Here is a 9,696-nt window from a genome sequence, read left to right on the forward strand (position 1 = left end):
GCATCTTCATGCAACAGTTGTTGTAGTAGCGTTAAGATAAATACTTATGTGTAACAGTTAGCTATATCAATGGCCTTTTATAATATGGCTAAGCGATTTCCTACTGAAGAAGCTGCAACACGAATGATTGTTCGGAATGGGTCAGACATGACGACTACGATCGCTGATTTCCGCGATAATTGTGATATCGTGTGCAATATGTAAACGTAAACAGTTATGCTACATGTTGCTCTATTGACACCTCTGGTAGTAGACTGAATCAGTAGAAGCTATTAACAGCAGAGAAAAGAATGCCGACAGAAGAGTTCTGTAAAACGTTGATTTGCTGACGCGTCATAAGCACCGGGATCTGTCTTTCTCGTTTGAAAGTTTCCGTGATGAGTGGCCATTGGGAGCGTTCGATTTCGATTAAGTTGGCTTAGCCACGACGTTGATGATGACCAAGACACGACTGGGTCGATTGGCGATTGACTGGTGAACCTATCAATGCGTAGGTTTATCATTGTTTACTCAAGACGATGAAAGGTCGTGCATTCGTTTGACGCCATGAGATCACCTAGCAACTGCTAACGATATCGATAGCACCACTTACTGCAATGATGGACGGCTATATAAGTACGGCACTGATGTTGACGTGGCGCAATGTCAATCGGCGGCCACTGGCACGCGCGCAAGACGACGACCGAAGATTTCATCAATTCAGCGACATCCATCACGGCAAGAGAAAACCTATAGACGTCCAAATCGCGCCGTAACTCACGTACATTTCGCGAGTCTCATACTGTTGTTGCTCCCTTAGCTTCAGGTGATGATCGCATTAATCTTCTACGTCGCTTTTATCGACGCTATCCTTTGACGCTGCGATCTGTTTAGCCTTCGCGGCATGCTGCCAGGCCAAACTTGTTGTTACTATTGCTGCTGCTGGACTTACTACTGTTTCTATTGTGCATTTCTGTTACAACGGTACCAAGTGGTTGACCGGTTGTCACTGAGGCGTTGCTGAAGCCCTAAAGCAGCTCTCGTTTTCGTGGCCGATCTCTCTGAACTGCGTGCCCCATACAATATGATGTTCCAGAAATACGATATATGTGAGTGAACAAAACGCAAAACGTAACTGGAAATCGACGCTGCATCCCAGCAGAATGGACGAAGGCGGGCTGTCGGGTAAAAGCTCATTTCTATCGACAGGTGTATACTTCATTCTCGTAGTTCGTCTTACGTTGAATGCCACCACTATCCACGACTGGATGTAACAGCAACGCCGGTGTCATCAAAACCAACGGCAGAACTGTCATCGGTATAGCCATCACCACTGCGAAGGGCCGTCAAGCCGCGTTTCTGTAGTTCCTAGATGACGATCCCTCTTCGTAGACTACATCTAACAAAAGTCGTGGAATAACAACCAATTAAGTTAGTAAACGTCACAAGCTGCCTTGTCTCGATTCGAACTTGACTAAAGACAACCCAATAACATCGGGCGCAGGGATGGCAGCTTTGGCCCAGCTGTGAACTCCTCTTGTTTACTCGTGCTGCTGCTGCTGCTGCCGCTGCCAAAAACTGTCCTTTCTAATTCTCTGCGAAAATGTCATTCAATCACCAATGATCTACAGGGGATCGAAGGTTTTGGGAAGAAATAAATAAGGAATGAGGCCGCCATCAGCGCTAGCGCAACTGCTGTCTGCGGACCCCCCCTCCCCCCCCCCGGTGTAAGATTGGAACGAATTATATATGTCAAAATGATTGTGGAACATTAGGTCGGGGGTAGAGCGCTGCGTCCCAAAGGCCGCTTAGCCTATTGACGGCTACCATGGTAACAAAGTATTAGCAAAGCCATATCTTAAGCAGCTGTTATTTTTACCACCGGCTGTTTTTGTCAAGACCTGACTGCCAGATCGTTCCCGTACCAGTTGATCGATTCTGGCTGCTTCCGTTATTCCGGCTATCCGTGTTGTAGTCAGTGCGTGTCTCAAGTGCGCAAAAAGAGCAATGCACACCCTGACAGTCGCGTAGAGCCGCACTCATAAGCAAGCTAAGAGCGCGGCGAACGACGGCCGCAAAACGAAAGGATGAATAAAGGAGCGATAGAGAAAACCGTCGATCCATAGACGTAGGGACGCTTAGACGAAACATCTGGCTGACGGACAGATAAACACAAAGGAAATGCATCCTGATCTTTCTTTATGTTCATTTTGCTCCATTATCCTCTAGAGCCAATGGCAAACAGCAAAGAGGCCGATGGACATCCCTCGTGTCGGGGATCGCTGCGTCGGTTGTTGCTGCTTTAATCGAAGTTCCTCTCCGGGCTCGCCAGTGGCTGCTGAGGTGCCGCTGACGCCCGAAGGCGTGCGCAGACGCATTATGATGCAATGAGTAGCAGCGGCGACGAACGGGTACTGGACAACAACACTATCTCTAATAACAGTCGACCAAGGTATTGACGAAGAAGATGATGTCTGTCATAACAACAGAGGCGTCTTATGAATGCAAGCTGTTCAGCCATTCAGTTGCAACCGAATGGGCTTGGACCCCGATACCGCAGACTTTAGTTTCAGTGTCACTATGGTAAACTGGCGAAAAGGCACGTATGCTGGTGGGTGGCTGAGAAAGTGTGGGTTGACGATGGCCTACCTAGGCCGGACGCCAGAAAGAACGTTTGCTGAGTGGACATCAATTTAGCTTCGTTCTTAATGTGCGCACTGTTCATCTTGAGCTCGCTTCATTTCAGTTCCTCGTAGATGCCGGCGCTTAGTTCGCCCAATTGATCAACGAGTTTTATCGCTCGGCTGAGGTACATGGAAGACACTCATGGAAAAAGGTATAAGTATCGGAAAAAAAATCAGTAAAAATCGACCTCTCACTTTATATAAGCACTTAATAAGATAATTAATCGACTTTATTTGTCCTACAACTGCTGGGCTAGTGGGGGGTGAATTGATTTCCATTGTCAGGTTGATTTCGGCAAATCTCGTGTTTTTATAGTTTCTACGGTAACAGTATCTACTGACATACAATCTAAGTGAGTACGGCTAATTATCTCGAACATATTGAACGTTGCCCTAAAACAGCTGCGATACAAGTATTATATCAAAGAAAAGGTGTAAATTAGCTTCCCGTTTGTACGCGCTGAACTCGGTCGTTTGTCACTGTCGAGGGGACGGAAGCTGAAAATGGTTCGATTGCACACCCCATAATGTGTTTTTTTTTTTGCTTCTGTACTTCTTGTTTCTACGCTAGACAATGTAGCGAAAAGCTCCCCCAGGTGCCATTGATTTCTCTGCAGCTAATACAAGAGGTTTATTCTGCTCTACTCCGTAGTACATCTGTATGGTAACCATAATACATAAGCAGGCAGATTATCTAGTTTAGTAAGTACATAGTAATTATTAACATGGTGCTATCGCGTTAAGAAACGCAACAATAGCGATAACCTAACTCTAGCAGATATGGTCTACAGGAATACTATGATGTATAACTCTTTGTTTGACTAGATTCATATCTCGTGTACGCGTAGCGGCTAAAGGTCTCAGGAAAACGGCCTCAACGAGTCAGGAAGTCTTCTACGCAACCCACAGACTAGCGAATGCGTTTGTCTCATGTATTTTCAATCTAATACGATGCAACCTATTATTAGAGTTTAATAACATCAATAGAACAGCATACCAATTCAAGGAGACGCTGTACGGGTCAAAATCATCATACACACAAAATAGTTGTACAACACTCGGCTATGTAGCGGATTTTTTGGCGCCCAGTGCTTGCAGGCTCCCTGTCGCCGTCAGGCCCTTCGGCCTTAGATTCGTTGTCGCTGTGTCGTTTCAATTCGCACTAATAGAGCTTGCGCGAAGCGATAGATAGGAGTGTTTGACGTAGAATAATAGTATTTACCGGTCGGGAGAAAGCACAGCGGAGCCGCGGCTGTGTATGTATCTGTCGTGTACAATACACTTTTACTTTGACGCTATTGATATTACTCTTAGTGATCATTACGTTGAAGCGATTGCTGTCGGCGTTGTTGCTATCACAACGCTAAACAGCGGGGGGTGATGGTTGTGGCGGTAAGGCAATGCTAATAATTCGGATTGACTGCCCACACCGCCTCCGCCAGCAACGTCCTTTCATCTTCATGATCATCACTATCAGCATGGCGGATTAGTTGTTGCCACGGCTGCTGCTCCCATAACCGCCAGAGATACCGCCGCTGTTGGTGTCGATGCTACTGACTCTTCAGCTCGTGGTTGTTCCTTATCTTTTAGAAAGTGTTGCACGATTGGCACGTACGTGCATAGCTATATGCGAGTCTTCGACTTCCGCCGCTATAATCGCTGCTACAACTACTACTCCTATTGCTGGCGTCATTGTTGTTGTTAACGGTTGTGGTGTCCTGGTCCCGCGCGCCATTCGTCGGCCTGTGCGCACGTGCGAAGGAACGCGCGCTGCCAAAGCGGGCGATCAGCCTTTCGATCGCTAAAAATCCGCTGATGTTACCACTATCATTACGAGTATCACCATCCGTCATCGGTCGTCCGTACTGTTGAATGAGTTTCATGGTCACAGTTAACATTACTAGCATAAACACGGCCAGCACAAAGGCTCCTTCTTCGTATGCAGCGGCGTCAATGTCATTCTGGCAAGAAGGCCGTTCTGCTTCATGAAATCATAAGGCTAACAAGCGATAGGAAAGACAGAGACACCAATAGAGCAACGACGAGAGAGAAACGATCTCTTGGAGTGGTGCGGCAATGGACTTTGGACAGGTAGCCAGAGCACAGGTAGTCGTACTAGCAGATTGTTGTTAAGAGCAGCGGCGACGGCGGTGGCGGTGGCGGCAGCAGTTCTGATGAGAGCCCAGATAGATTTCCTATTTTAGACCTTGTGGCTGCCTGTACCAGCGTCGCTAGCGCTCTACCATTAATTGGTTGGTGAAGCGATAACAACGCCATTGACGGTAATGGACACGCTACTACGCATCGGCAGCGGTGGCGGCATGTCCTTAGCTGCGCCAATAGGTTCTGAACCTGCGCGTCCGGGAGACGATGCCGGAACCCTTGCACATTACAACGACGTCTATCAACGTCGTCTGCTGCTGCTGATTGCATTGAATGGTTGTGGTTGGTCGGTCGGACGGTCGATGGGAACGGAGCCCATGCGGACGTAACAGTAGCTGACGCTCAGATCAGTATGTTTCCGTGATGAACTAAACTAATACGTTACTCTACAAACGACGAGATTTCTGTGTGATGGCTGTCTGAATAATATAGTAGATTATTGATAATCTACTTTCTTCGCGGCGTACAATGGTTTGGCTAGAACTCGTAGCAAGGAATTGTACAATATATAGGTAGAGAAGGAAAGATTCCAGACAGACAAACAAACATTAGGTTCCTGACTTGGCTCTTAATGCAGATTTTCCAGCTCCTTCTTATTGATTTACTTAGCAGGTGTGCCCGCGCAGAATAAACGTTATTACACATCTGCCTATGTATAGGATATAGTGGTAATGTATTTAGATTTTGTCTGCCCAGCACGGCGGGCAGCTACTCACTGTACCCGTGTTCAAAGACTAGTTCTCCTCAGTGTCTCCTCCGGATCGCACACTCAGCGAGCGACATAAGTCTGTCTTTCTTTGAGAGCAGTGAGCTTGTGCCAGACGAGTGACAAGCTTAGACTGCAGCATTTTTCTGGTCGAAATTGGCCCATTTCGAACAGTATCGCAATAAATTAAAACGAAAGACTACAACAATGGTGGCAAACCCATCTGTAGAACGTCCCACAGACAAAACCGGTTGTGCGCAGCAGTTAACGAACGTCACACTGATGAATAGACTCAACCAAAAACAATGTAGACGGAGCTAGACTTCGAATTTCGTCCGGGGACACGGGGCCACGACTTAGCGGCTCAACAAAGAGAAAACCCTTCGTAAGATCCCTGCTCGACTATTGCAATGGCATGGAAAAGCCCAAACGAGGTTTTCCAGGGCCGCAACTTCGTATGAAAAGCACGCGGCGTTTGAAGTTGAGATTCACCCATTTTAACTACGGTTTCTTTGAAGTCGTGTACGCAAGACAGTACAAACAGTGTATATGCACAAACTTCATTGCTGCATAGATACGCTGCTTGTATTATAAGCAAATATTAGATAAGGGCTGTTGTTGATATTTAGCTGTGCTTTATGACAGATGTGACCGTTTTTTTTCTCTACTGTGTATTATTATTATTATACAGAGTAAAGCAGAGTCTCTCAATGGATTGAAATAATTTGAGCATTTTCTGCTATCTTAAATGAAGACCCTTAGGTAATTAAGGTGACATTTGCCCCACGCACAATGTACCGTAGTTGTCCTTTGCTCGGTGTGTTGACGGCCTCTATGCTTCGTAGAAAGCAATAAATGACATAAAAGCAAAACTCTGCTGAAAGACAGCCCTGACACTTCGGGGGTAGCGCAGAGAATACGCGCCATTGTACGAAGACTAGTTAAGCTGTTGTGTGCCTCCAATCAGGTAGCGTCGTCTATCGGCTATAGCAACAGTAGCGCCAGTCGTCAGTGTTGGTTAAAAATAAAAAGAGTGACGATTTTACGACGCTAAACTTCCGCCTATTAAAAGATTTTGGTCAGCGTTCAATTTTAGTTGGACGTCTATGCAACGTTCGTACTGGTCGTCGAGCTCGTTTCGGTGCCGATGACGGGGCCAGGGCGGAACGCAGTGCTCGCGTGAAAATCAGTATAGAAATGTTCTTTTTTCTATACTTTTTGGAGCGATATCTAACATGTCGAATATCACCGTTAGTTTTATTAGCAGTATCAGTAAGATCAGCTTAAATCAATCGAGAGACAATTGATGACATTTCTATCGTTGTTTTTTTGCTAGCGTCGCCTGAAACAACTGTTCAAACAAGCCTAGCGAGTAGATCACAAGTTTAAAGAATCAGGTAAAAAAAAACAACAAACAATATGTTCGGTTTTGTATTAATTTGCATCGTGATTATAACGGATTAGATGGACAACTGGGAAAAAAATAGCGGCGATCTTTTGTACCGACGCAAAAGCGAAAACAAGATTCACCGAATGGCTTCATGGTCCTGGGAGAGCGCACAGTTCATACCTCAGGGAAAACTGCAAACATAAAAAATTACAGTGATACGACTGCAATAGATCGTTTAATAAAAAAAAAACAAAAAAACATTTTTCCCTAAGTTAAAGAACGGTGTCAGCGTGAGGGTCGTAATGGATCCGAGATACCTGTACTTACGTGTAATTTTTTATTTTTACGCTGGCATTTCAGGGAAGGCCAAGAGCTGTTTTTCCTCAAATACGAGGACGCTTTCAGCGTTTCTTAAATAAAAGCGGTTTTGAAACGAACAATAATTCAACTAGTTTCCACAATATATTTGGCCAGATGTCTTTGCCGGTCTGTTCGATGTCGGGCAGACCCCCAATGCTACCCAGTTTCGTAATAGAGAAACGGCGTTCGCTGGAAATGATGGGGTGCCTATGCTCGGTCTGGAAGCTACGAAGTCAGTGTTACGTAACGTATCAAAGAAAAAACATTAGCAAAAAAGACATGGTGTCTGCGAGAGAAACCTTCGATGGTATGAGTTCCCGTTGAAATGATTACGCCAGGTATATTTTTTCTAAATTTTTTTGTTTCTGCGTCAGACAAAGAACAGCATTTAATCACAGCCGGCTGGTTAACTAACAAACGATCTTGTCGCCTGTGGCTAGTTTGTGATCAAGACTTGTATTGATTTTAACCAAATCATAGCGAACAGCTATACTCTGAATACGTTAATATCGATCAATATATATAGTATTCTCTATTGGAAAGCTATAAACATTACCCAGGAATCAATAGAATAATAGTGCTATACTAGTCGTTGAGCGTGCGTTATTTGTTAGCTTTTATAAGCGAGAACAGAATTTGTGGCCAAGTTGATGAACTTTAGATGGGAAACTTCTAGTGACACAACATAGTCCCAATTCTAAGGAGAAGTAAATTTGTCCCTCATCACATCATGTTTTACGCTCGTTTCTATAATAATTTTACGTGACTCCCCCCTTTATCTCTCTCCCTATATGTTTTCTATCTGTTCTCTTTTTTTTTTCCAATATAACTGACGTCGTACGCAATCAAGCGCGGATTGAAAACAAATGATTGAGTTGTATAGTGTATATAATTGTTGATTCGTCAACGATTCCACCGTTATCGTCGATTGGCCAAACTTCATAGGCAACGATGAACAGGCAGACGTGCTCGCTCATTTATCCAATCGGCTGCAATCCACTCCTCTTCCCAATATGCTCCCCCGATTCTCTTGCTCTTTAACTTTCCACTATATATTTGGATTCGTGTATAGGTACGTATCCGACGACGACGGTGTTGTTGTCGCTATCGTCGACGATGATGACGGCGGTAATCATGATGATTCTAATGGTTGTAACTCATTTCGGCAAACGCGCGTGCTCCGACAGCTATACACGGAAAAGGCGTTTATCACACATAGGGCACGACGCGTGACGCCAACGGTCCGGCACCTCTGCCAATACGGCCGCTAACACAAGTAACTTTGCTAACGTAGTGAGTCCGTTTGTAGCTCGCAGTCGAGTGAATCGAAAACGTGGTAAGAAACATGTTGCAGGGATCATCGGTGTAATGGCAGAAACAACTGAAATAGTAAGAGTACTGAAATAGTGGCTGCAGCGGCAGGTACGAACAGGCGGCTGTAAGAGCACAGGTGAATCAATGGAGTTCGTGGTCGTTTCGAAGTCGCGATAAATAATCGATGAACAACCAAGAACACTCGGTACCGTAGATAGATTAATTAAGATTTTCATCCTTACCACCAGCGTCAACAACAAAACAGGTAGCGACAATAAAAAGAACAACCGTACATGCAAAAAGCTCATGCAGCGAGCTCGTGCACGGATGAGAAACAAGTTGCTTACAAGTTAATAGAAACTGATCAAACCTGATTACCAATATAATGCGCCTAAGTCATAGACTTTGCCACGTAGGATAACAGCCGATATACGCAGGTTTTTTTTTTTTAGTTTCGAAGAACTCTGAACGTCTCTGCGTTTGTTCTGTTTTGGAAGCTTTACTTTTAGGGAGCATAGGGCAAATTCGTCTAGTATAGATGCTATATACGTTGGGCTTAAAAAAAAAAACAATTAATTGCTCTGCGCTGCATTAGAATAGTTTGTATAAAAAGAGCCGATAGCTTACCGACGCCAACGATCACGTCATTGTCGGGAATCTTGTTCTCCTTGTAGTAACGCTGATCATAGGAAACTATTCACTAGGAGCAAACATTTAGCTATTTCTGTAACGGTAGCAGATCATCAGTCTATAACTAGTAAATTAAATGATGAACTTGATTAGGTACAAAGTTGCAATTGCACCGCCAGTTCGCGTACAACTTACGGAATCTCCGCGAACCGTATCGTGGACGAAACGCAACGTAGTATTCACGCTTATAGGGAGCTTATACCTTGCACGATTCACGCACATCAATCCCGCATCTTTACCATTTTATAAACTCGATAAATATCCACATCCATTACTAGGTACTGGCAATGGTAGGATATTACGTAGGCTTGATCCCTACACTTTGGGAACTTGCGTACTAAATTCCTAGCCACCTTTAAAATAAGTTCTCCGTCCTATGAGCAGTCATCAGTGTTGGCGATCGGAAACTA

This window comes from Varroa destructor, unplaced genomic scaffold, assembly GCF_002443255.2.
Source record: "Varroa destructor unplaced genomic scaffold, Vdes_3.0 BEIS01000003.1, whole genome shotgun sequence".
Classification (NCBI taxonomy): Eukaryota; Metazoa; Arthropoda; class Arachnida; order Mesostigmata; family Varroidae; genus Varroa; species Varroa destructor.